This window comes from Balaenoptera borealis (assembly GCF_965194805.1).
Source record: "Balaenoptera borealis genome assembly, chromosome: 15".
Classification (NCBI taxonomy): Eukaryota; Metazoa; Chordata; class Mammalia; order Artiodactyla; family Balaenopteridae; genus Balaenoptera; species Balaenoptera borealis.
In genome coordinates, this window is record NC_138871.1 from 47,872,791 (window position 1) to 47,900,187 (window position 27,397).

The window sequence follows — 27,397 nt, forward strand, 5'->3', positions numbered from 1 at the left end:
TGGAAATAAGTTTGTTGTAAATGAAATTAGTTAAGATGAGTTCACAGTGGAGTAGGGTGGGTGGGTCCTTATCCAATGTAACTGGTATGAAGAGGGTGGGTGGGCCCTTATCCAATGTAACTGGCATGAAGAGACACAACAGGGAGAAAATGTCCATGTGATGATTGAGACAGAGATTATAGTGAAGCATCTGCAAGCCAAGGAACACCAAGGATTTCTAGCAAACTCCAAGAGCTAGAAGAGGCAATAAAGGGTACTCCTCCTAAGGTTTCAGAGGCGGCATGGTCCTGCTGACACCTTGACTTTTTGCTTCTCGTCTCCAGAACTACTGTGAGACAATAAATTCCTGCTGTGTTAAGCCACCCAGTTTGTGGTATTTTTTATGGCAGGCCTAGGCAATTAATATGGGGCGTATGTATTTTTGCCTGTGGGAAAGATGTAAATAATTTGTAGCCAGAGGGAGAACTATGGTAAATTAAAAGTGACTATAAATTGTTTGCCACACCTCTCAGTAGGAGGTATAGTTTATTCTTTCCTCCTGTTGAATCTGGCTGATCTTATTACTTTATTTGACCAATAAAATGTGAATGAAATGATTTTGTTTAACTTCAGATATCTTCAGCCTCTGCTTTTGTACACCCTGAATATTTTCTCTCTCAACATGTAGAGAGAAGCCCAGATCACACAGAGAGATCACATGGAGGGGAGCCGAGGTGATCTGGTTGATGGTCCCAGAACAGCTCCGAGCTAACACACCAACATTACCTGCCAGTCAAGCGAGCAAGCAATCTTGGACTTTCCAACCAGCCAAAGCTTGGGGAGACTGACGCAGAAGCACCCAGGTGATCACAGTCAACCTACAGACTCCTGAGGAATAAAAAGTGATTTTTGTTATTGTAAGTTACTGGATTTGGGGTATTCTGTTATGCAGTAACAGCAAACCAAAATATCTTCATAAACTGAGGGATCATTAGGTGCCTGATACTGTGCTGGAAACTTTGAATTCCTTATTTCATTAAATCTTCACCAAAATTTATATGTTAGGTATTATTCCCACTTTAGATATGAAGAAACTGAGATTTGGTGAGGTTAAGTTAGAACATTTCCTGGCTAGAAAGGGACTGAGAAAGTAATCCTACAGAGATATGTTAAAATTCACAGTCTGGTGTGCTTACTTGTCTTCATATAATTTTATTAAATGACTGCATGACCTTGGTGAGTCATTGAGTCTCTTTGTGAATGTTTTTCTCATTCATAAATGAAAGCTGATGAAATCTTCACTGTAACCCATAGGTCTATTTTGCTGATTTTAGGCATATAGAAAATAACCTGTGTAGACTATTTAAAAATCTATATTTTATCTACAAGTGCAAAGCATAAGAACTTTTGTTTTGAACTGTAAATGAAATGTCTCTTATTATAATATTTTCATTAGTGCACTTGCTGTTCCTTTAATTTTGTGTATATATTTTGCTGTCAGTACTGGTGAGAGGAACTGCATGTAAGAAAAAAATAATTGTCCTCCAATCTGAAGGCAAAGACAAACTCAGAGGCAATGGAAATGCTTTAGTTTTTTTCATTGTCTGTTTGTTTGTTCACAATATCCATTAACTTTCAGGTTGTGTTTTCAACCACTTTGAGTGTTAGCTTGATTCTTACTGAGTTCATTTCTTTGAGCCATGTTCCTTACTTTTCTGGAGCCAAACCACCAGAGCTGAAGGCATTTTTGTGGTATTAAAGCCCACACTCACATACCCACACAACTGCAACAGCATTAGGAAGATGGCGAGGGGCATAAATTCAGAGGATTCGAGTGTGTCAGGTAGCCAATTGAAACCTGGTACTAAGGATATGGTTTTTCTGCTTGTTCCCAGGAGACAGGTGTTCACTGAAATGTATTCACTGGAGAAGTATTTGTTTTCTTCAGGAAAGCAGTCAGCTTAAGAAGGCATTGTTTTTACAGTTTTCAACTGCAGCAATATTACACAATACACAAACACACTGAAGGCTAATGTTTTATTTTATTACCTCATTGTTGCCATGGTTCAGCTTCATAAAAACAAAACAGCGTCGTCCTTTGGACCAAATGGGCTATTATTTAATGTGGGAAATAGGTAAAATTATACAAATACATGTCTGTTTGTAGGTACAGACACAGGTATAGATATAGAAGTAGAGATAGAGATAATGATACGGATACTGATATAATCAGAGACACAGCACTAAATAATACTCTATCACTCATGCATTCTGCTAGTTTTTTCCTGAACTGGTTCTTCACACTGATATCCCTTTAATGAAAACTCTCTCCTCTTGCCTAAGCTTAAGGATCAACCTAATCACCTTGATACAGAGCTTTGTGCAGTCCAGGTTCAAGTACTTCCTTCTATTCTCTACACATATCACCTATGCCAGTCAAGATAGATTTCTCACTGTCCCTCAGAAAAGTTATGTATGATTTTACCTATGCAACTTTGCTCCTATAACTGTATCCTCCTTGTCTGGAATGATCTATTTGCTTCTCTATACTTGCATAAGACAAACTGAATTCAAGCTCCATAAAGCCTGCAATAAATGTTCTCTCTTTCAGTTATTCTTTTCCTTCTCTGAAATTCTGTAGCACTCATTGCCTCAACCACTCTCTTGGCATTTTGCCCTGAGTTTTTACCTGCCGTTTTATGCATGGATCTGGTCACCCCAAAGAGCTTGTCAGGCCTTTAAGAGCAGAAACCATATCTCATAACTATTTGTCTTCATTGCCTAATATAGACAGCCCTGTGGGTAGTGTGCTCATGATTAATATTTGATGCTGATGATTTTAATAAATTTTAGTTATTCATAGACCATATGTTACACTTAAGTTCCTGGTCTGTCACAGTTTGTCATTAGAGAATTTTTTATTTGTCATGACTACATGTTAACATAGGCAAAGCAACTGTAGATATTTTGGTCCAAAATAATTTTCTTTCAATGAACTATTAAATAAAAGCCAGCAGAAAGAATTCTTGACGAAATAAGATATTTACAAAAACAAAAGAGCTTGACTGAGTTCAAGCGAGAGGGCAATTGTCTAAAAGAATCTTGTACTGAAAATGCTGTAAAAATAAACCTCTCATTGGTGGAATCCAGGTTTTTCTATTCTCACTTTATATGTCCTTTCTTAGGAGGGCCTAAGCACTAGAAGGTTTGTGCTATTCTTTTATAGATTGAGCTGGAACCCATGGGCACCTGTTTCCTTTTCGCCTTGAGACACAGTCTTTCCTTGTGTGAATGTGTCAGACTTACAACAAATATTCTCTTGCCTTAAGCACCAAAACTCTAGCTACACTCACTCCCACTTTAAAACCCTCAGTATGTTATCTATGATTGCCTAGTTAAGAATTCCTTAATAAACCATTCTAGGGTGGTGTGACATGCAGAATAATGGTCCCCCAAAGATATCTATGTCCTTATCCCAAAAACTGCAAATAGATTACAGGGCAAGGAGGAATTAGTATTGGAGCTAGAATTAAGGTTGCTAATCAGCTGATCTTGAGATGGAAAGTTGATCCTGGATTATCTGGGTGGGTCAAATGTCCTCACAAGAACAGTTATAAATAGAAGAGAGGATACCAGAGAGATGGTAGCGTGGGAAAGACTCAGCCCAATGTTGCTTGCTTTGAAGATGGAGGAATAGCCCCATGAGTCAAGGAAGGCAGGCAGCCTCTGCGAGCTGGAAAAGGAAGAGAAATAACTTCCCCCTTAGGGCCTCCAGAAGGAATGCAGCCCTGTCAATGCAGTGATTTTAGCTTGGTGAGATTCCTTTCTGACTTCTAACCTCCAGAATTATTAGAAAATAAATTGGTGTTGCGTTGTTTTAAGCCACCAAGCTTGTGGTAATCTGTTGTGGCAGCAATAGGAAACTAATACATGTGGTGACTTCACTGATAGCTTGAACAGTCTCCTAACAGTGGGAAAGGGAAAGAACCTTAGTTCCTGTTTTGCTGGTCTTTTATAGATTAGCGTTTTCCACTTAAATTCCATTTCCTCACTCTAGTCTTAGTGCTTCCTGCTCTTTAAAGTTCTTTCACATCCATTATCTCACTAAAATCTCTCACACCATGGCTGTCCAGTTGCTATTACAGGGATTACTATCTACGTTTAACTGATGAGGAAATTGAAGGTATAGAAGTTCAAAAACTCACATTCATGATCCAGTAGAGTGCAGTCTAAAACTGAGAGTGGAGAGAAATGAAACAAACATATGGAATCTCAAATATCTTTGCTCTTTATTTCTAAGTCACCTTAGAATTAATATAACCCTTTGTCGTTTTTTGTACCATTGTATAATTATTCCCAGAATTAGCGTTATGTTTATGTTTAGAAAGTGTGAGAGAGATCACTTCCTTAAAGAATCTTAAAAGCTAGAAAGGGAAATGAGAGATTTGTCATGATCTGTAGCAATTTCAGAATTCATTTGGGGGCCACCCTTGTCTGACTCTTAAACCACATTTCATCCTGTTCTTTCCTGTCCTTTATCTTTTAAAACCTCACCAGCCTTTCTGTGTCTTGAAACACTGAGCTCTTTCCCACCTCAGTGCCTATGTACTTAATGTTTCTTTCATCTATGATACCCTCACCCAGATTTTTCCATGCTTGAATCTTTTCATTGAGCTTAAATTTCACCACATATGCCTTTCCTGATCACCCCGTCTTGAGTGGACAGTACTTTCTGGCAAGTGTTTAATTTTCTTTTTAGCACTTACAGCGCACTGCCATTTACTCCTTTGCTTATTTTCTAGCTCCCCCTTTTTACTAGAATGGTAACTGTGGAAGCAAGAGTCTTGTCTATGCTGTTCACTAGTATATCCACGATGCTTAGAATATTGCCAGGAAATTATTAACTCCTTGTTGAAGGAATGAATAGTTGCCACATGTTTTTGTTGCTTCTGATACTACCATTAGATCCAACAGACTGAACTGATGAGAAGGGCTCTAAGGAATAAAGAACAATCTGTTTAGAAAAGTCAGACATTAGTAAATGAGCATTGTGGTTTTTCCTACTGGAAGTCCCTTTGCCTCAGGGATGTATAAAATTGGATACATTTATTGATAAATATGTAGTGAAACTGAGCTTGGGCATTAGAAACAGATACTTCCTTTCATTCTGTTTTTGTCATATGCTGAACATTTAATTTACTATGGATATAATGGTATAAAGCTAAAATAAAACTATTGTGTAATCTCCAGCACAAACATGATGGATGTTGCTCCTGATGACACTGAACTAGGGACTAAAGAGACTATGCATTCGCACATGGCAATTTGCCAGGCTCTTACCATATGAACTGCTGTCACAGGTGAGTATTGTTAAGATTCACAGGCTGTATTATCTTCATCTCAGAATAATTTAAAAATAATAACTTTCTTCAAGTTGTAAAGAATTAAGACATCCTTTGAATAGAATTCACAACATACAATTATTTAGAGAAGAAAATAAGCCATCCCCAATCATACTACCTAGTGATAGCTATTGTTATCCTTTTGATGCACATTCTGCCAATCTTTTCTCTATGTGTATGTATATGAATGTGCAAATACATTTATTTATTCCTAAAATGTAGTAAGTATCTGATAGATTTTTCTTGAGGAAATAAATGAAGGAAGGAAGGAATGACTGACTGACTATTGGTGACTTCAATTGACATTGAAAATATAGGTTGTTTCAAAGATTAGTCATTTGTTCCATTTAAACTGTCAATATTTCACTACTTTGCTTTCTCATTCTAATTTTCTTTGGCTACTCCAAATCTTAAGCTTTTAATTTATCCAACCAGTTCCATTTAAATGCAAGAGGTCCCAAAACCCAATTTAGAAAAAAATAAAATCTACCAAAATATGGCAGACAAATAACAAAGCTGAATTTCTTTTCCTCACATCTATTCTAAGGGAAGTATTTATTTAACATAAAATAAAGATTATCTCAGTAGATGCACTTTATGATACAAACTCTCAACAAACTACAAATGTAAGTGAATTTCCACAAAATGAAATAAGGCATCTATGGAAAACTTAGAGTTAACATCAAATTTAATGGTGAAAAATGTAAAGTTTTTACTTTAAAATTGGAAAATTTGGAAACAAGAAAGACTGGCCACTGTCACTTTTATTCATCATTGTACTGGTGGTACAAGGCAGGTAAAATAAATGGAAGGCATAGAGATGAGAAAGGGAGAAATAAAACCAATTCTATATGCTGACAACATGATTGTCTCTGTAGAAAATCTTAAGTAATCTACCAAAAAAAAAAAAAAAAAAGAGAGAGAGAGAGAAAACTACTAGAACTAATAAATGAATTTAACAAGTTTAAGGAATAAATGTCAATATGCAAAGATCAGTTGGCTTTTTATATATGAGTCACAAACAGTTAAAATGATGAATCAATATGATTTATAGCAGCATGGAAAATCATAAAATATGCAAGGATAAATTTAATCTAAGTTGTGCAAACTTCACTGAAAACTGAAAAACATTGCTTCTAAGAGATATTAAATAAAATGTAAATAAATGGAAAGTTTTACCACATTTATGGTTTGCAAGACTCAAAACTGATAAAATGTTAATATTCTCCAAATTGATTTACAGATATTATTAAATCTCAATCAGAAACCCAGACCATTTTTTTTTCTTTTGGTAGAAATGGACAAGCTAATTCTGAAAATATATATTGAAATGTAAAAGACTTGTATAATCAAAAAAAAGCTTGAAAATAAAGATCAAAGTTAGAGGATCTGCATTACCTGATTTCAAGAATTATTATAAAACTATGCTAATTAAGATAGCATATTATTGATGTAAAAATAAAGAGATAAATGGAACAGAATGGGGAAGCAAAAAATAAATTTACATGAATCCAATAATTGATTTTAGGCAAAGGTGTGAAAATGATTTAATGGGGAAAGGGAAGGAAAGCCTCTTCAACAAATGATACTTGAACAATTACATATCTATATCCTTGTGATGTCTACCTTACACCATACAAAAACACTAATTTGGGATGGATCAGTGACCCAAATGAATAAGTTAAAAGTATTAATCTTCAGGGAGCAAACATAAGAGAATACTTTCATGGCATGTGGTTAAGAAAGGTTTCTTAAATAAAGCAGAGAGTAATAACTAGGAAAAGAAAAAAAAATTGATGAAATGTTAACAATCAAAATGAAAGCTTCTGTTCATCAAAACAATGGCTGGCTTAATTTTATAAAGCTGTGCAGGCCTTCAGCAAGGACACAAAAGGTCCTGACAAAAGCAAGAGAATCCCAGCAGAGGTACATGGCGCACATGGGTATCCTCAGCAAAGGTACATGGGAATCACAAAGCTGACTGGGCAAAGCTTCTCAGCTATGCTACAAGTGGCCTGGATGGGCTTCTAATAGCTGTGTGTGACCACAGTTTAATTCGTAGGCTGGGCTGTTCATAATAGAAAAGATTATATTATAGGAAAAACAGAATCTTTACATGTTTCCTTGGTATTGGTGGGTATAAAATATTTGCTGCATTTAAACATTAAGGAAGACAAGTTTCTAGAGTTCTATGATTTGCAGTTCACAGAAGCTAGTTTAAAGTCTTAGTGCCAGCCGGATAGGCATTGCCAGATGACTGCTCCAAATTTTATCATCTATTCAGGGCCAAGGAGATGCTGTTGGAGGAATTAATTTTATATTTAATGCAGCTTTTTCATATACATAAGAATGAATAATTCTCAAGGAGTTAGTGGATATATTTCAAGATGATGCAATTGTTATGCATGGCATGCCTGTGCCCTGAGAGAACATGTTTCACAAGTATATGGAATTGAAAAGTAGAAGAAAGATAGTGTCTTGAGGGACACAAGGCAGAAGTCTTGATCTTTTCTAATCCTCTAGGGCAGGGTTATCACACTATACCCAACCGGCCAAATCATGCTGCCAGCTAATTTTATAAATAAAGTTTTATTGGGACACAGCCACACCCATTAGTCCAAGATGCCTTTCTCTCCACATTGCCAGAGTTAAGTAGCATGGTGAGATCATATGGCCCACTGGCTTTTTATAGAAAAGTTTGCCAACCCCACCGAGAAGAGGGCAGTGATTCTCAAACCTGAGCGTGCGCCAGAATTACCTGTAGGACTTGTTAGCATACAGATTGTTAGGCTTCACCTTCAAAATTTCTGATTCAGATGTTCCTGTTAGCCCAATAATTTGCATTTCTAGAAAATTCCCAGTGATACTGATGCTGGTGGTCTGGGGACTGTACTTTGATAACCACTTTCCTACACACAAGCTTCTATAATTTCTATACAGAGTAATTTGCTTAGAGTGATTTGCAGTTAAGCCAAATGTGAAGATATGGTGAAAGTCTTAGGTTTAAGTGTCAATCCCAAGAGGTAGTGACAATAACTGCAAAGGAAAAAAAAAGAACAGAAAAAACAATAGTAATAAATTAAAAAACAGTATGTCAATAGATTTAGTTCACACTTACTCAAGTACCAGAATTCAAAAATCATGTGGCTCTAAGAGGACATTAAGAAATTTAAGAAATGTATACTGCATATTTTTAGGGAAAGATGGGCTCCTCCTTCCCCCAAATATGGTATATAGAGAGAGGCAAAATAAATCACATTCTGGGAGATTTTTCTACATTCACTGGGGAGGCAGGAGTGGTATTAAATTATTTCATTTGAAGGAATGGTACAAATGACAGAACATAAGTAGATGTTCTTACAACTTACAGAAAGGGAGAATGTAAACCTGAAAAACACGCACTGCATTGGTGACCACAGAGGGTCACCCCATGGCTATGGGGAAGCCACTCTAGGCTTAGCTCTAGACATCACTGTCTTTCAGGGTGCCCTTGTCATGGACACAGCCAAGCCACGTTCCAGGGTGGAGGCAGGGGCTGGGCCGGGGGCGGGGGGGACCAGCCGGGACAGGAGAGTGGCAGGGAGGGGGAGCTCCTGTCTCGCGCAGGTTGGTTACAAGGCCACCCAATTCTTTAATGGCTTTCACCTACCTGCTCTTTCAGGTCATGAATCTCCAACAAGTCACACGTGTAGGCGTCGTTTTTGTCGGTGGCCAGTTTATGCAGTTCCAGTAGTGACCGATTCGCACTAGTTTCTAAGTGTGAGGCGGACTTCGTCCCAGTCTCCGTGCTCTGGCTCCTCCCTAGCCTGAAGGAAGATTCGGCCACCTTCTTGATCTACAGTTTCAACCGTTTTTCAGCAAGTTCTCTCACCTCCTAGGGCTGGTGAAGAAAATGCTGGCAAAGTTCTTCAAAGCCACAGCGTCGCGGTCCAAGTAGTAGGTCATGGACAGGCACAGTGACGGTAGGGCTCCTGCTGACGGGCGGGGGGTGGCGCGTCGGAGCCCCGGCGGGGATGTGCATTCATGGTGGCAGCAGTGGTCCACTCCCGAGGACAGCTGTCTGCGGGGACCTTTGGCCTCTCCAATCATTTTTATGTTCCCCGGTTTGGGATTCTAGACATTTTGGCATCGACCAGTGACTGGCATCTCAGCGAGGCAGAAAGTGTCAAGCCCTCCACTTCCTTTCACTTTGGCCTTTTCAACACTAAGTACTGGGTTCTGGGAACATCGTTTTGCCGGACCTAAAGGCTCTAGGGCCTGGGTGTGGCTTCCTTTCTCAATATGGCGATTGTGGGGTCAGTGCTTAATAGTCATATATGCCTGTTCATTCATTGGGATGTTTAAAATTGAAATATATCAGCGAATTGACATTGCAATGTGTGATCCCAAAGGAATAACGCTCCTTTTCTAAGAATGCTTAAAGAACCTCAATTCCACATGGCCAAGATTTTGCTGAAAAAGATGAGGTTTGGACTTTATACTCAAATAGGCAAAATAATTTGAGTCCAGATATTAAGGGATATTAATATTTGGTGATTTTAACTTGCAAGAGGATTTAACCATTCTCCCTTGGAATTTGATAATGGGAGAGTGTTTGTTATTCACATTGAGATGTCCCTATATTGTGGATATTTTAATTATTTGAATGTGTTTAATGCCCCTGAAGAATTTCTGGAATACTGTGTGGGTAGAGTAGTTGGTTGTAATTTGGGATGGCAAACTGAATAGGAAACAGATTTTTACTCTTGGGTACAGAGTGGCCTTGGAGCTGATTTGGATAATGCATTGTTCCCATTAATTTTAGCAAAATCTAAAACGACTACCAGTGGTCCCAGGATGATTCCCAAAGAGCAGTGGTTGGTAATGGAGAGGCAGCCTAATGAAGGTCGGGTCAGCGTTTTCCTTATAGACCACTGGCCCCCTTTCCCTAAAAGGATGCACTCCTGCTTGACTACAGGCTTTCTGAAAAAGTTTAAAGGGTTTTGAAGAAAAAAGGGAGGGAATTTTACGGGGAGCACTTAATCCTCCCTCTTCATGTTTCCTGACTGTGAAAGAAACTCAGAATCTAACTGCCCCTTTATTGACCTCAACCCTGGGGCAGTGGAGTGACATATCTGATTGGTAAAATTGGGAAGAAAAAATAGGCTGATCTGCTGTTTATTTGCTCAGCTCAGATCTACTACCTCCTCCTCTTAGAATTAACGGAAGTTAGCTACTCTCTAGAAACACAGGTTGTTTGTTTTTTTTCAGAGGTAGTTTCTCTTCCCTCTGACCATGACAGACACTGGATGGATAAGTCTGCCTAATTTGGGGGTTTGGTGTTAGGAGTCCATTTAGTTCTTAGAACAAAGCTATGACCTTTAACTTAGCATTAAAGTAAAAGAAGTAGTATTTTGGTCTCAACATGCCACTCTGTTTTACTTCTCAATGTGTTTAGAAACTAAATGGTAAAGAAGGGGACTATTTTTTGGTGGGGAGGAGGTCCTTCCTCAGAAATTCTTAACCGTTTTTACCCCTTATTCTTATTACATTACTTCTTAAAAAATTTTACATACAAGGAATATTATATTATGTTACTTTTTTATAGTAAGCTGATGGATGAAGAGATTTTGTCAGTTAAGAAAACAATAAAAAAGTCTATGGTCTATAGATACCCGTGGAGATTTATTTTATAAACCTTTTTTCCCCAAATAAATGAAAGTGTCAGCATCCCTCTAAGAACAGGTGTGTACATTTACAATACATAAATTATTCATTTGCTAATATTGTGAAATTGTTCTGTAGTGCACGAGAGTAAAAGAAACCTGAAATAATCTCCATCCCTTGCATTATGCATTGTAGCATTAGAAAACAGGGTTTGTTTGTTTCTGTTTTTCCAGGAAATACTAAAAAAAAGACTCTCTTTTCAGTCCCTGAGGTACTAAAGTAAGTAACAGAATAAAATCTAATAAAAAATTTTTGAATTTATTTTGGCTCTTTGTCATCACCTTTAGTTAATGGTATGTGTGTTTCAATTTCTAAGCACAGGGAATATGGTTTAGTTGGATTGAATGTCATTTTGATTCCCTTTGCTAAACTAAAGGTGAGCTACCTTTCCTTTTCTTTCATTTTGGGAAACTCTGTATGCTCACTCATAGTCATAGTTGTTCCCAGAGCTTGAAAACTCCCTATGTAGTCTTTGGTACTTGGTCTGTATACACATACCTCCATGGAGCTTTCTGGTTCTGCCATTCTGAACCCACTGATTGTTGATTTTTTTCTTCCTAAACTAGGGGTCCCCAACCTTTTTGGCACCAGGGACTGGTTTCATGAAAGACAATTTTTCCACGGACCGGGGTTGGGGGATGGTTTCGGGATGATTCAAGCGCATTTCATTTATTGTGCACTTTATTTCTATTATTATTACACTGTAATATATAATAAAATTATTATACAACTCACCATAATGCAGAATCAGTGGGAGCCCTGAGCTTGTTTTTGCTTGCCACTCACTGATAGGGTTTTGATATGAGTCTGCAAGCAATTGATTTATTATGGTCTCTGTGCAGTCAAACCTCTCTGCTAATGATAACCTGTATTTGCAGCTACTCCCCAGCGCTAGCACCACCGCCTCAGCTCCACCTCAGATCATCAGGCATTAGATTCTCATAAGGAGCACGCAACCTAGATCCCTGGCATGCACAGTTCATAGGAGGGATCACGCTCCTATGAGAATCTAATGCCACCACTGATCTGACAGGAGGCGGAGCTCAGGTGGTAATGGGAGTGATGGGGAGCGGCTGTAAATACAGGTGAAGCTTCACTCGGACACCCACCACTCAGCTCCTGCTGTGTGGCCCAGTTCCTAACAGGCCACAGACCGGTACCAGTCCGTGGCCCAGGGGTTGGGGACCACTGTCCTAAACAACACTATTGTATACTTACTGCCTATACCACTCAGTTCATTTGTTATTTAATATTTTAATTGTTATTTTTATGTCTAATGTGCATATATCATGACTCTCAAGTTAATTGCAGGCTTCTTAAGGTAAGCACCAATTTTAATACTTTGTAGATCGCTCAAAACATTGTGTTTTGCGACTCATAGACACTCAAACACTTTTGAATGTACCTAACGTTCCTAACTAGAAGAAATCATACTCAAGGAAGATAAAGAACAATTTTGGAGCTTCTACTGAGGGTACAAAACAATTTATTATGTGTTTTTTTTTCTAAAATCTATAACATATTTATAGTTGAAATTATGCCTAAAATTTGAGTAACCTAATAATTCACAAATGATAATTTTAGGTGTTATTTTTCATGTGGCTGAAATTAATAAGTGCTGTTTAGAGCCACAGCTATCTTTTTCTTGGTGTGTACTCTTGCTTTTATTTGTAAAATCAACTTTATTGAGGTATAATTAGTATACGATAAAATGCATCCATTTAAGAGTACAGTTCAATGAGTTTTGAATAATAACCCATATAACCATCATTATATTCAAGATATAGAACTTTTCCTCAACCTAAAATTCTTGTGGCGCACAAAGGTCTGTGCATGTGTGTACTTATTTACTTTTAAATGACAGTAATGTGCCATAAAAGTAACATTGTTTGGTGTATTGTTTATTGGGTTTTTTTCTTTTTTGGACAATATCTTTGTGTAATTTAGGGGGCAGCTGCTCTAGGGATTACAATATGCATTAAACTTTTCAGAATCTATTTAGAATTAATAATTTACCACTTCAAGTGGAATGTAGATAACCTAAAACCATATGTCTCTTTACTCTTTTAAATTCTAGTTGTAAAGAATTACATATATGTAATTCATACACATTCTGCCACACAATGATACTATTTTTGTTTTCTGCTGATATGTATATTTTAAAGAATTTAAGATGGGGGCGGGTAATCTATTATATCTACCCAGATATTTAGAATTTCTGTTACTTTTCCTGCATTCTAAAATTTCCAAGTTTCCTTTTGGTATCACTTCCTTTTTCTGAAGGACTTGCTTTAGCATTTCTTTCATATTAGATATGCTGGTGAAAACTTTTCTTAGTTTTCCTTCATGCGAAGATAAGGATGCCTTCATTTTGTCTTTAATCCTAAGGAATGTTTACACAGTATATATTATGTTGCTCATTCTTTTGTCATAGCACTTTAAAAATGTTCCATTACCTTCTGGTCTCTATAGCTGCCTCTAAGAAATCAGTAATAATTCAAAAACTTGTTCTCCTTTATACTATGTCATTTTTTAGCCTGTTTTTAAGGTTTTCTTTAGCTTTGATTTTCAGCAGTTTAATTACAGTACATCTGGATATACAGTTCTTTGAGTGTTTTCTGGTTGGGTTTTGCTGAGCCTCTCAAATCTCTAAATTTACACCTTTTACCAATTTGGGATGTTTTCCACCTTTATTTCTTCAATATTTTTCTACCCCACACTCTTTCTCCTGCCTTTCTGGCACCTGTAGGACACCAAATTTTGACCTTGTTATATTGTTCCACAGGTATCTGAAGGGCTGTTCATCTTTTGTTTTTCAATTTTTTTCTCTGTTGATCAGATTAGATTATTTTTATGGTTCTACCTTCAAGGACACTGACTGGTTAGTTTCAACACTGAGCCCATCCAGTGAATGTTCTTATTTTGTTTATTGTGTTTTTTCACTTATATAATTTCCAGTTCTAAAAATGATTGTTTAAAAAATATCTCTCATGTCTCTACAGAGACGTTCTGTCTTTCCATTTGTTTCAGAAGTGTTTGCCCTTAGTTTTTATAGAATGATTAGGAGAGATGCTTTAAAGTCTTTGTCTCTTAAGTCTAACATCATGGCAGATTTGGGGCTGGCTTCTGTCGATTGTCTTTTCCCTTGAGAGTTTGTCAGACTTCTGGTTCTTTGCACCTTGATTACTTTTTGATTGTATACTGAATATTGTTAATATTATGCTATGAGATGCAGATCTTGTTTAAAGCCTGTGGAGAATATAGTTGTTATTTTTACGGTAAGTACTTAACCAAGTTAGGTTTTAGCCAGAAGTTTCAAACTGAATTATGTGGATATTGGTTTCAATGTTGTTTTCAAAGCCTTTGCAGTGCTATTTGTATCTGTCCCAACATATACGCAGCCCAGGGGCCAATCTTAGACCTAGGTTGTGATCTACCCTGTAGGTTTTTCTCCAGTGCTTCAGTATACTTGTTTAAGGTCAGATCCATGCATACATGGCCTCAGGAGAGAGCCCATGAGTTCATACACAATTTTTTGGGACCCTTTTCTCAAGCCTTCTCTTCTTTGCTCCTTTGTGAACATGTTCCAAGTCCAAGTCCTCCTCTCCCTTCTTGGTCCTTTGGCTAGAACACTGGAGATTTAGTATCCCCACTCTGCTGTGTACTTCCCATAAGAGGAACTGAAGAGAAAAGGAAAAAACAATAACAGGGAATTTCCCCTACTCTTTGTGGTCTCCCCTCTCCCATAGACCAGAGAGAGAAGGGATTACCTCGGAGGTCTTTCTGTCTGCACTCTGTGCAAAGTTCTGAGATGTGCACTGCCTTTGAATATAGGCTGAGAAATATAGGAGGAAAAGAGAAATACAGATTAGCTGCCAGATTTTCTGTACTTTGAATTCTCAATTCCTTCCTCAATTTCCCTTCCTCATTTGCATTTCAGAGTCGGCAGACAGTTGCATTCACTGGGAGGGAAAGGGTGGCATGTGTCTATTCTATCTTAGAACTGGAACATTCACAGTTATGAAATAAGATTTATGTGTCTTCTTATTACCTGGTTACTATGAAATCTCCCTTTTATGTCCAAATTAATTTATTTAAAAAGGAAATATAAAGGGAATTTCATTTCTTGTTCTTGTTTCTCACTAGCCATCAAACCCTTTTTCTCTCTTTGAAGGGAAAAGGTGGCATGTTTAAACAGAATCTCATCACACTCTCTCTAGAATAATAATTCTATTTCTAATGGATAAATTCTTTTCTCTCCTAGAAATCCTTTTTCTGTAGAAGAAATAAAGGAAGCGTCCACGCTTGGTACCTCACTTCATCTTGTTTTTCTTCACATTTTCAGAATCAGAGAAGCCAAAGAGAAGAAAAGAGAGATTACTACAAATATTAATGATATTCATAGAGGGATTCAATATGCAATTCCTGGAAATTAATCCCCAATACCATCTTCTTTAGGGTTAGTGCAAGTGAATGTTTACTGCTGTTCAAAGAAAGAAGAAACCAAGCCAACATAAATAAAACATTTGAGACACTATACTGGCAAATATTAAAAAAAAAAAAAAATTAGAAGCTTGGCCCAGAGTAGATTCTGACAGTAAGAATCACACAATGCACAAAAAAACTTGGGTGAGCACAAACTAGACTCAACACCATCCACCTACCATCCCCTTCTTTTCCGTGACCCAAATGCAAGTGAGTGGATGCTGCTTAATTCTAAAGCCCAAACTCTAGGAATTGGCTGTCTGAATATTATCTTTTCTAGAACCTTCCAGTGCTTCATCCAATGCCCGGCACAACATTTGTTTCCTATATCCTGCTTTAGTTGTTGGTTTATGAAAGGAAATGAAATGTATTTTTCTTTCTCGTCTTTTACCTTTCCTGGAAAAGTTTGTTGCAAAGCTGAAACTTGAATGCAGAATTCCTATTTCCAAAGCCAGTTCACTTTCCATCATGTTAAAATTGAGGAAATACTAGAAACTGTTCCTTTAAGCATCTCTGCATGCCTAAATCCAAATTTATGCTTTATAGTATAGCTCTAATTCCATTAAGCAGCTCCCTATTCTTCTTTAGGAATGCAGACTGTGGAAACAGATAAAAGCAAATTGTGTTCTGATTATTCCTCTGAGCAGCTGTGCAGCTGTGGATAAGTCACTTGATATCTCTGAGCCTCACTGTCCTCATCTGTCAAATAAGGATAAGATGACCCTCTCACAAGGTTTTTGCAGCAAATCCACTAATAGCTCTGTGAATGTTAGCTGCTTCTGCACTTCTCGCAGTCAGCCTTTTATTATGATTGAACAAATATGTTTCCCTTACATGATTAGAGAGCTCTAGGACACTGAGACATTATCTACATCATTTTTTCAGGTAAAATCCCTAAAGGTCAGAGGCTCAGAGTGATTTTTCTAAAGGGTGCAGATATAGCTAGTATGATAAGAATTAGCTAGGCCTTAATGAAACATCACTTTTAAAGGATGATATTTCATAATATTAGATATCTCATAATATTCTAAGTGGATAATAGGAGAAGCTCAGCAGCCCAGATGGCAAGGAAGTCTTAGTTGCCTGCTTGATTTTAGTTTACACATTTTTTACCTGCCTGAAGACAGGGCAGGGGAAGGCGAATCAGAGCTTTAACGAATGCAAGGGCATCTGGGCTGATCCAAGCAAAATGATCAGGTGATTCTCCTTAATCCTTATTAGTAGGCTGCTGAGAACTTTTCGCAAGAAGTGAATTATTTTAGTGTTAATAAGAAATCAGGCACAAAATACATTAAATTCTCACTTTTCATCTGTGTTTTTTATGTCATTCCATTTGCTGATTTGCTTTACCTTAGTGACCTATTTTTCAAGTACTAAATACATTGATGCTAATGCAGAGGCTTTTGTGAATATCTTCTGGTCATTGGCTTGAGACGGAATGTTCGCTTCTTTCAATCTATGAAGTGCAGACAGAAACGAGTGGGCTGTGGAATGGACCTGCCACGCACTGCTGCTACTCTGCATTATTGAACAGGCTCTCAGTCTCTTGGCTTTCTTGGGTGTCCGTTTTCAGAGACAGGGCCCCATCTTACCTCTGTTTTTTGCTCTTAATAAATAAACTGCAAATAAAACTGTTGAAACTTGATTTGTCCCCAGACCACTTCTTTCTTCGGATGCTTCAGATTCAGAGGCACTAGAGTCTTCAGTAAGGACTGTTTTGACTTTTTTAAAAGGGAACTGTAGTTTTGATCCTGAAAATAAATTAACGTTCCAAAGTAGGTCTATAAACAAAGCATCAGCTACAAAAACTTCTTTGCAATTGATTTTAAAGAATACATCAGGAGGGTCAGGACTGGGAGAAGATGAAGCTGAGGATATTGGGGGATGGAATCCCCCAGTAACAATGAATTGTGTAGCCTGGCATGGTAGAAAGAGTTGGGCCAAGCAGATTCCTCTCTGGGGAGGACCCTTCATTTCTTCTCTCACTCCCCTCAGCAATACTGAGTCATGTTCTAGAGAGGTCGGACGCTGGGGCAAGTCAAGTTTGCTATCATTGTTCTCACTCTTATTTTTAACTCATTGATTTCTCTTGCTGAGATCTGTTCCCATGGCAACAACACAGGCCACTTTGGGTAAGAAGCTCAGATAGAGCAGTGAAACTTGAGGGAATCCATTTTGTTTTTGTGTCCACTTGGCATGCTTTTCAGATGCTACTGACTGTCTCATAGGTCACACCATCCTTGAGTCCCCAGGATACGTTTGATGAATTTAAGATCATTTTTATTTCCTTCCCCGTTAAGAGAAGGCACTTTGTTTTTCCTGACACAGAAAGTACTTTTACTTTCTCAGAAGCTTTTTTTTTTTGGTTTAGCTCTATATTGGAGTATAACTGCTTCACAATACTGTGTTAGTTTCTGTTGCACAACAAAGCGAACCAGCCATATGCATACACATGTCCTTGTATCCCCTCCCTCTTGAGCCTCCCTCCCATCCTCCCTATCCCACCCCTCTAGGTCGTCGCAAAGCACCGAGACAATCTCCCTGTGCTATGCTGCTGCTTCCCACCAGCCAACTATTTTACATTCGGTAGTGTAGATATGTCAATTTCACATACTTCGATTCACAATACTCAGTTATAAAATCCATGAAGATGAGCAATGACAGAACAGCCTCAGATGCATCACTCCCTCCGAGGGGCCTTTGCATGGGCCATTTCCCCAGCTTAGCCAGCTCTCGCTTTGCCCCAGCCCTCTCTTGCCTTTCTCTCTTTCTTCAGCCACATCAACTCACACTGACTGTTTCCCTCTCAGCTCAGATGTCACTTCTTCAGAGAAGCCTGCCCTGGCCACTCAGACTGGATTAGGCCCGACTGCTTTTCCTGCCCATAGCTCCTCTCACTTCTTCTTCAAAGCATTTATCAAAGTTGGTAATTACATATTTTTGTGACTTTTAAAATAATATCTTTTTCCCCAACTAGGCTCTGTGCTTCCAAAGATAGGGTACCTGGCTTTTTGGTTTATCAGTGAAACCCTAGCACCTAGCACAATGACTAACAATACATAGGCTTGATAAAGATTTATTTATTGAAGGATGGATGGAAGCATCTTTGATTTCTCCCTTCTTATGGCTAGCAGCAAGTTGACAATTTATCTGGATGCATTGGTCAGCTCGGAATGCCAAAACAGAGTACCATAGACTGGGTGGCTTAAACAACAGAAATTTATTTCTCATAGTTCTGGGGGCTGGGAAGTCCAATATCAGGGTGCCAGCCAATTTGGTGAGAGCTCTCTTCCTGGCTTGCAGATGGCCACATTTTCCTTGTGTCCTCACATAGTGGAAGAGAAAAAGGAAGAGGGAGGGAGGGAGGGAAGGAGAGAAAGAGACAGACAACAGAGAGAGGGAGACAGAGAAAGAGAGAGGAGGGAGGGAGACCATCTTCTTCTTATAAGGCCACCAATCCTACTGGATAAGGGCCCCATGTTTAAAGACCTCATTTACCTTTTATCACCTCATCACAGACCTTACCTCCAAATACAGTCACATTGGGGGTTAGGGCTTCAACATATGAACTGTGGGGCGGGGGCACGATTTTGTCCATCCACCTGGGTTAAGTTTATTTGGCCTGAAGTTCTCTCAGTCCTTCCAGCAGATAACTTACTACTTTGCAGTTTCTTGCTTCTCTGTTTTGCAAGCAAACCATTATTTTTTTGGCAAAAGAGCATTTGGGTTCCTGCTAGAGTTTACAGTCTCTCTTCCCACCCACCCCCCACCCCTCTCTCTTTCTTTCTTGTCTCTTGGTTGCTGCTTGGCTTTCAAGATAATAAAAATCATTTTCAAAGTTTATGATTTTCTCTGATTTGAAAGTTCTGGTGCAGGATGCCAACACAGAGGTGTATGAATATAAGCAAGACTCAGAGATTATTATTGATTCATTAATATAATAAACATACTTCCAGTTAAAGTTTCAGTGTTTGCCACTGAATATCACTGGCCTTTATGTTCTTTCTATGGCTTTTATTTTCCTCTAGCTCATATCCTTGACTGAAGGTGAACTCTCGTTCCTGATAGTCTGGCTTCACAGAAAAGTCTTATATTTATCTGCAAGGGTTCTGTTTAATTTTTAAAATCATATTTATTAGTCTGTACAAGGGAGTCATCTGAAATGATATTCCTTAATAAACTGTCCTTGACAAATATTATTTTTTTCTTGTTAAAAAGCTCCTTTTCCTGTTTTTCTTCTTCAAACAGCCATTGGCAGTTCTCTGACTGAGAATGCAATGCTACCGGAGGAACAGCTCTTGCCAAGTGAGAAGAGTTTATTTTTTAAAATTCCTCCTACTTTTATGTTATATTTAATCAAAAGTGCACCATTTTATATTCTTCCCTTTTCTCTCAATTTTGGTTTAAATTCCTTTTCTGTAATTGATTTTTCAGTTTTCATTGAACTTGCAAATGAATGCAAAAATCTGTTAAAAGAAACTTTCAGTTTATTAATTCACTGCTGCGTTGGCTGGTCATTTCTGAGGGAGTAAGAAAGTTGCATCAGGTGTGAACCAGGTGTGTGAACAGACTACCTGAATACTGATTTGGAAGGTCTACAGTGAATAACACTGCACTTGAAAAAGCAGTTTCAGGCTAACTTAATGCATCAATGAGGCTGTCATATTGACTAGACTTATGAAACAAGAAATAAGCCTTCTTCCTTGCCACCTTACCGTATTTGAATCTTATGCCGCTCCAGACCCCTTTTAATGTCCCTTTTCAAAGGAGGGATTTTACATCTTTCTGATCCATTCGGAGTAGAGCCAGGAGAATTTATGACAAAGGTGACTAGGTAAACGGCAATGATGTAAAATAGGGTAAGAATCCCATCATTTGAATATGCTAATTAATTCCCTTCCCATATGGATCTATTTATTACTTAGACAGCATCAATGACCAATTTATCTATTAAAGTGTTATGTAACTAGGCGATTCCCTGGTGGCGCAGTGGTTAAGAATCCGCCTGCCAATGCAGAGGACACAGGTTCGAGCTCTGGTCCGGGAAGATCCCAGATGCCGCGGAGCAACTAAGCCCATGCGCCACAGCAAGAGAAGCCACTGCAATGAGAAGCCTGCACACCACGACCAAGAGTAGCCCCCGCTCACTGCAACTAGAGAAAGCTTGCGCACAGCAGCAAAGACCCAACACAGCCAAAAATAAATAAATAAATAAACAAATAAATTTATTTTTAAAAAAATGTTATGTAACTAAAATGTTACTTTTTTTTTTTTTTTACCTAAATGTATTGAATATCTATTTACATTCCAGAAGATGATGGAAAAAATGAAGTCAAATTGATCATTGTTTCTACCTTGAAGGATATTATATTCTACTAGGAAAATAATAGATAACAGGTGAAGAGAGAGGGGTGGTAGAGAATGAGAGAGAGAGAGAGAGAGAATGAAAGAGAACATAATTAAGTGCTTAGGAATTCAGAGGAGGGAGTGATGATTATCATTTCATTTGTGGAAATAGAAGCCTTTCCAGCATAGAGGCATTTGTATACTGCCATCTCGGGGATGAATGAGGGCTGGACAAATGGAAAAAGATAGAGGTAGGTATTCAGGCAGAAGGAAAAGCAAAGGGCCAGATGAAAGAAATTTGCTCTCTAAATAGGCTGGAAAGGCAGGACTGACATAACAAAAATATTATATGTCAGTTAGATTTTACACATTATTCTGAAGATCTTGGGGGTTCTGAAATAGTGTATTACAAATAGAGAGGAGGAGATAGCATAAAGTCATATTATATAGGTAGACTTGATTAGACTTGACAACTTATTCAGGGGCAAATAAGTTGCAAATCTGAGCAGTCCAATATGAGTCTGTAGCTTTAATCCTGGGCGACTGGGAGAAGGATGTTCTTCTCTGAAAAAGAAGCTATGAGGTTAAGAGCAAGGTGTTTTGGAAAAGGAAATATTTGATTTCAGAAGTAAAACGATGTTCCTGTAGAACATCCCAAACCCACTTATTTAAAGGAATATATAGCTTTTACCCAGGGTGTAGACTTAAGGCTTCTGGATTTTAATCCAGATACAATTCCCAGAATTTCGTGTTTGAGAGTGATTTATAAAATCATCTCTGTGCCAGTTGATATCCTTCATTGCCTTCTACTATTCTGTTAAATGAGGTAACATGATAACTTGCTATTTGCATTTATTTTGTTTTCACCTAATGTGCAATCAAGAAAGAAAAGAGGTGTATAAAGAAAATATAACGGAAAGCCAAAAATAGGCCATATATTGAATACAAGGAGGCAGAAGCTTAATAAAAAGCAAAAAAGACATATTGAGGGAGCAAACAGGAACATGGGTGAGGACAGCAGGTGATGATGACAGAAAACATTAATATTTAAACTGGATCCATCTGATAGCTCTGGGCTCTATGATATAAATACACATACCATTTCAAAGGAGTCTCCACAGGGCCACTTTTACAAGCCTAGAGAGTTCGAATTGGTGTCAGAGCCCCTACTTATTCTGACGATTCTGGCCAATGGTCTATAGTGGTATGAAAGTTCTGTGGTATGTGGAAACCATGGGAAAAGGCTGGGCCTAGAGTGTGGGTGTTAAGTGTAAGAGTGGTTACATGGAAGAATCTCCAGGTTTGTCTTATTATGAAAGGAAAGGTGTGTTTGTGTATCTGTGTGTGTCTGTGTGCTTAACAATTATTTTGTTTAAAGAAGAAGAAAAATACTTTGTTCTAATTTCTCTTCAAGTGTTCTTCAGCTTTTGACCCAAACCCTAGTGAGATTTTCTTTCTTTTTAAGCACAAAGACTTTAAAGAGTACTTGAGTTCTTTTCAGCAAGATTTTTTTTTATAAGTCTCAATTTCAATTGCCTTTGAGAAAATCATAACAAAAGAGAATTAAGTAACTCTCTAATTTGCTCATGTCATCTGATTGATAGACTAGATATTTATGGTATTAGGAAGATGTAAAAGCTATAGGCTGTCTTAGGAATTTTTTGATCTCTTATTATCTTCAAATTCCAAGGTTCACTTGAAACATATCAGCAAAATCTAAGCTCATGTTCTCCCACCCAAGTCTATTTAAAAATCTCCATTCTTTTTTGAGTTTTGCAGCAAGTGCATGGAAATCTCATGGAAAGCAATAATGGGAAGGTGCTGTTGATAAGCCTCCTTTTCCCATTCTTTCATCTAGTAAGTAAATCTTAAATTTCCTTCAAAGTAAAAGCAAAGTTAAGAAGACTAGATTGAAAAATTCAGACAAATTATCAAGAAATAGCCTAGGTGAGTAGGGATCTAAATCCCAGGGAAGCAAATTGAGGAATAATGGGTTAGAAATATGAGCCAGAAGACTGGTTAACGATAAGTTATAAGAAAGTCAAGTAAGGACTGAACACAACAAAGGAGCTTGATAGCTGCTGGGGCTAGGAACTCCTTATATAATTTATGTCAAAGGAAGTATACATTATTCAGAATAGGGGACTGTGATTTGAAGATCGTGAAATGAGGAATAAGAGAAGTGAGATATAACCCTGTCTAAATTTTTTAAAATAAAAATTGTATATATTTTAGATCTACAACATGAGGATTTGATATACATATACAGAGTGAAATGATTACTATAGTTACAGTCAATCTCATTAACATATCTTCTAACATAGTAACCATTTTGTGTGTGTATGTAAAATCAAATCTTAGCATATTTCCAGTATTCAATACAGTAATATTAACTATAGTCATCATGCCGTATATCAGATGTCTAGACTTATTCATCCTATGTAACTGCAACTTTGTTCCCCTTGACCAATATCTCCAATTGCCACCCCCACCCCTGGTAACCACCTTTCTACTTTCTGCTTCTATGTATTCAACTTTTTCAGATTCCGCATACGAAGTGGGATCCTGCAGATTTTTTCTTTATGTGTCTGGTTTATTTCACTTAGCATGTCTTCCAGGTTCATCCATATTGTTGCAAATGGCAAGATCTCTTTTTTAAAGGCTGAATTACATTTTATATATATATGAAAATCATAATTTCTTTATCCATTCATCTGTCGATGAATACTTAGGTGGTTTCCATATCTTGGCTACTGTGAATATTGCTTTAATGAACACGAGAGCACAGCTATCTCCTATAATTTTATTTCCTTTGAGTATATACCCAAAAGAGGGACTGTTGAGGTAGTTCTATTTTCGTTTTTTTGAGGAACCTCCATACTGTTTTTCATAATGGCTATATCAGTTTACATTCTCCCCAGCTGCGCACAAGAGCTCTCTTTTCTCCACATCTTCAGCAATAGTCATCTTTTATTTTTTTGATTATAGTCATCTTAACAGATGTGAGGTGATATCTCATTATCCTTTTGATTTATATTTCCTTGATGATTAGTGATGTTGAATACTTTTTCATATACCTGTTGGCCATTTGTATGTCTCTGGAAAAATGTCTACTCAGGTCCTTTGCCCATTTTTTAATTGGGTTGTTTGATATATATAATATTTCTATGCATTTTTATATCCATCCAGATTAATTTCATCTGTGATCAAATTATCAAAGGGTCATGTCATCTGAAACATTGGTAATTCATACTATAGCTGATTGATCAACTTGAATTCTGATAATTATTCAAATTTGGCAATCACAGCTTTTCATGATCTCTTTCAAACAATTAGCTCACACATAAAGCTTCAGAAACAGATCTTCTCATCTGCTCATTCTAAGTGGCTAGGGAGATATATCCATTAGAAAATAAATGGTTCTGGTTCTTGGTGTAAATGTCTCAGCAAAAAGGATTTTTTGTTGTTACTAAACCATTCTATTTGTGGTTATTCTATCTATATTGGTTGGTCCCTAATATCAGCTGATGTGGCAAATGGCAGCAGCAGCCAATCCCAGATTTTCCCTGCTGCCTGTGATACAACCAGTAGCTGACTTCAAAACTCCATTACTTGGTAACATCAGGCAAAACGGTAATCACATGCTTGCAGTGAATAGTAAAGAATCTGGCTCAGGGAGTTGAAGGTAGGGGATTCCTTCCATCCCATAAAAATTAAAACACTGTTGCAAACAAATAAATTATGGAAATTGCCAGGGTCAGGTTTTCAGATCTCAAGAAAGCAACACCTGTCTTGACTCTTCAGGGTACTGGACCATTCCCACTGACTCAATGGTGCTAAGATCTTTTGACTCCATCTTTGAGCCTGCTCCTGTCTTGTGTCTTCCTCCTATGGAATCTGCCAGTCTTCACTCACACTGATGCTGCTTGCACAGTCAACGGCTTCTCAAGCTGGCTAGACCTTTAAGCCCATTTTCTTGTCCTTCCTTCTATCTATAGTTATTATAGATAAAGGGACATTATTAGAAGTGGTGGATAGTATTAGAAGTGGAGTTAACTCAGTTAAACCTAATCTGAATTCCTAACAATTTAGATGCTATGAATAAGTCTAATGATCTCAAGTAAAACAAGTTAGGGCTGAATATTCTAAATTCACATTAGGAAAAGTTTTAGAATATACTGTTGCTTTGGTTATGTAACTTTTCTATGTCTAAACTCCCTTATTTATCTATTAGATATTAACAAGCACTCAAACTCTTCCTGAATCATTAAATTCACAACATGCTTCAAAATTCTTCTGTAACACTTGGGAAGAGGTTTTAATATAGAAGTCAAATTCATAAAATAAAAATGCTATTATTTAGCCACTATTTTATGCTATTATTTAGCCACAACTACATGGCAGCATCTTGCAGATTGATCTCTTAGATGAAAGAATTGAGAACTTGCACCTTAAGTTGTTAGCAGTCTTCAAATACCGAAGCTGTTTTTCACACCCTGCAATTACTCAGAATACATTTTTCACACAACTGGCAATCATATCCCTGCAGTATGAGCAAATCCAAATGCCAAAATGTCAGGAGATCAGGTGAGACCACCTCTACTAAGGTAAACCAGAGATTTTTGTTTTCAAAAAACTGCACCTCTTTCTCTCTTAAGAAGAATTCTTGAAACTAAGAGCGGAGCTTACAGAGGAGTTTGGCTAATGCTCATTACGCCTCTCCTGTCTGTTCAGTCATCTGTCTCTCTTCTGTTAAAGCTGTAGAGACAGTGCTTGTTAGTGCCTTTTTGTCCTATGAACCGGTCCCATTGTGGATCAGAATGAGAAAGTAAAAGGGTGAAAACAATTTATTGGACTAGTTGAGCAAATGATTCCTCAGGATTGGCCCCTGACCTTTTCAGGGGCAATATTTCCATAAATAAATAGGGGCTTTGTTTCTTTCCACGCAGATAGCTAACCCAAACTTTAAAGACATTTGAAAACTAGAATCACTTTACTGTTCTTTTGCTTTAATGATTTAGATTGAATGTCATTGTGCACTCAAGCTTACCAGGTAATTGAGCAAATATGTGCTTTATTTGATGATATAGTCATGGCTCTTTAAATATCAATGACTACGGTTTTAGAGTATAAAATAATAGTTGGCAAATATGCAGTCATTAGGAATAAGAAACACAACACTATAAAAAGTCATCATTTTAAAATTAATGGGTTTGAACATTATTAACTTAGAATAAATTGTATCTTTTTAAAAAATTACAATTATGTAATTATGAATCTTACATTTCTCTTGGAGAGAAAAGTACTTTATTGGAAGTATAGGCTTTTAAAATTCCTTTCCTGCTAAGTGGGAAGAGTAGCTATTTTAAAAATAATTGTTTTATTTCTTCAGTGAAGTTTCTATTTGGGGTTTTCTGGTAGTCATGGCACATTCCATCATAGTCTCTTTATATTTCATTATTTTTCATATTTTCATTATTTGCATTATTAAGGTATGGATTGTTCTTCAGTAAGATACATGTGGGGTTTTTTGTTTGTTTTGTTATGTTTTGGGGGGGGAGGTGGGTGGAAATTGGTTTACCTGATTAATTCTCATCTTGTCGTTCAGGTTTTCTAGTGGGTCCTGCACTCATGCAGTGACTGGCCAGGTAAGTAAGGTACCTTTGATCATGAGCCAGTGAGAAAAAGTAAAAGGGAAGTAAATTGATATTGAATGGCTACAGCTCTGTGTAAGGCAGTGGGGTGGGAAATTTGACTACTTGCCACCAACACTCTCAAGATGGTTGAGCACTGACTATGTGCACCACCCTTAGTGCTTTAATGCATTACACCATTAAATTTTTACAACTACTTTTTGAAGTAGGCATTAAAAATCTCCACCTTGCCAAGTGAGGAACTTAAAGAATGGACAGGTCATTAAATGGCAGAGCGGCAATTTGAACAAAACCTGTATTTCTCCAAGTGTGTTTTAGACAACAGAATCAAAGTAGATGAATCCTAGAACAATGATAAGTAAGCACACAAAATTATTTATTGAGTAAATTAATAGAATCATGAGAACTCATTTTTATTCAAACTCAACTAATATTTATCATGCACTTATTTTTTAGGACTATACTGATTTCACATATGATTCATTTAATCTTTTTTTTTTTTTTTGGAATTTCAGATAAGGAATTGTATACCTGTATTAATGTTATAATCAGAGAAGAATACACTATAAAAATATACTTAGAAAAAGAAGTGGAATCTGGCCCCCTAAGTCTGAATGATTACAGTGCCTCCTTTGATGGTGCTGGCGTGTCAGCTGATAGGCAGATGGGTATGGGAAAATGAATTCCTCTGAGGAGGCTTTTTTTTTTCCCTCCTGTATCTGCAGGTTGCAAAAGTGATATAAAAGCTTTTAGTTTCTAATGAAATATTACTTAGGGCAAGTTAAATCAGCTTTTGACAGCTGTCTTATATTGGTTTGAAATTGA

The 27,397-nt window shown here is 37.4% G+C and overlaps 1 long non-coding RNA gene across 2 annotated transcripts; it reads left to right on the plus strand.

The window, feature by feature from the left end:
- Positions 1-99: 99 nt before the first annotated feature.
- LOC309612602 lies at positions 100-15,063 on the plus strand. 2 transcript variants are annotated; one of them, XR_014235314.1, is made up of 3 exons: positions 100-896; positions 5,230-5,339; positions 9,043-15,063. It is a non-coding gene; the product is annotated as an uncharacterized lncRNA (long non-coding RNA). The 2 variants fall into 2 exon arrangements; XR_014235313.1 differs by having other exon boundaries at positions 100-5,339.
- Positions 15,064-27,397: the final 12,334 nt, after the last annotated feature.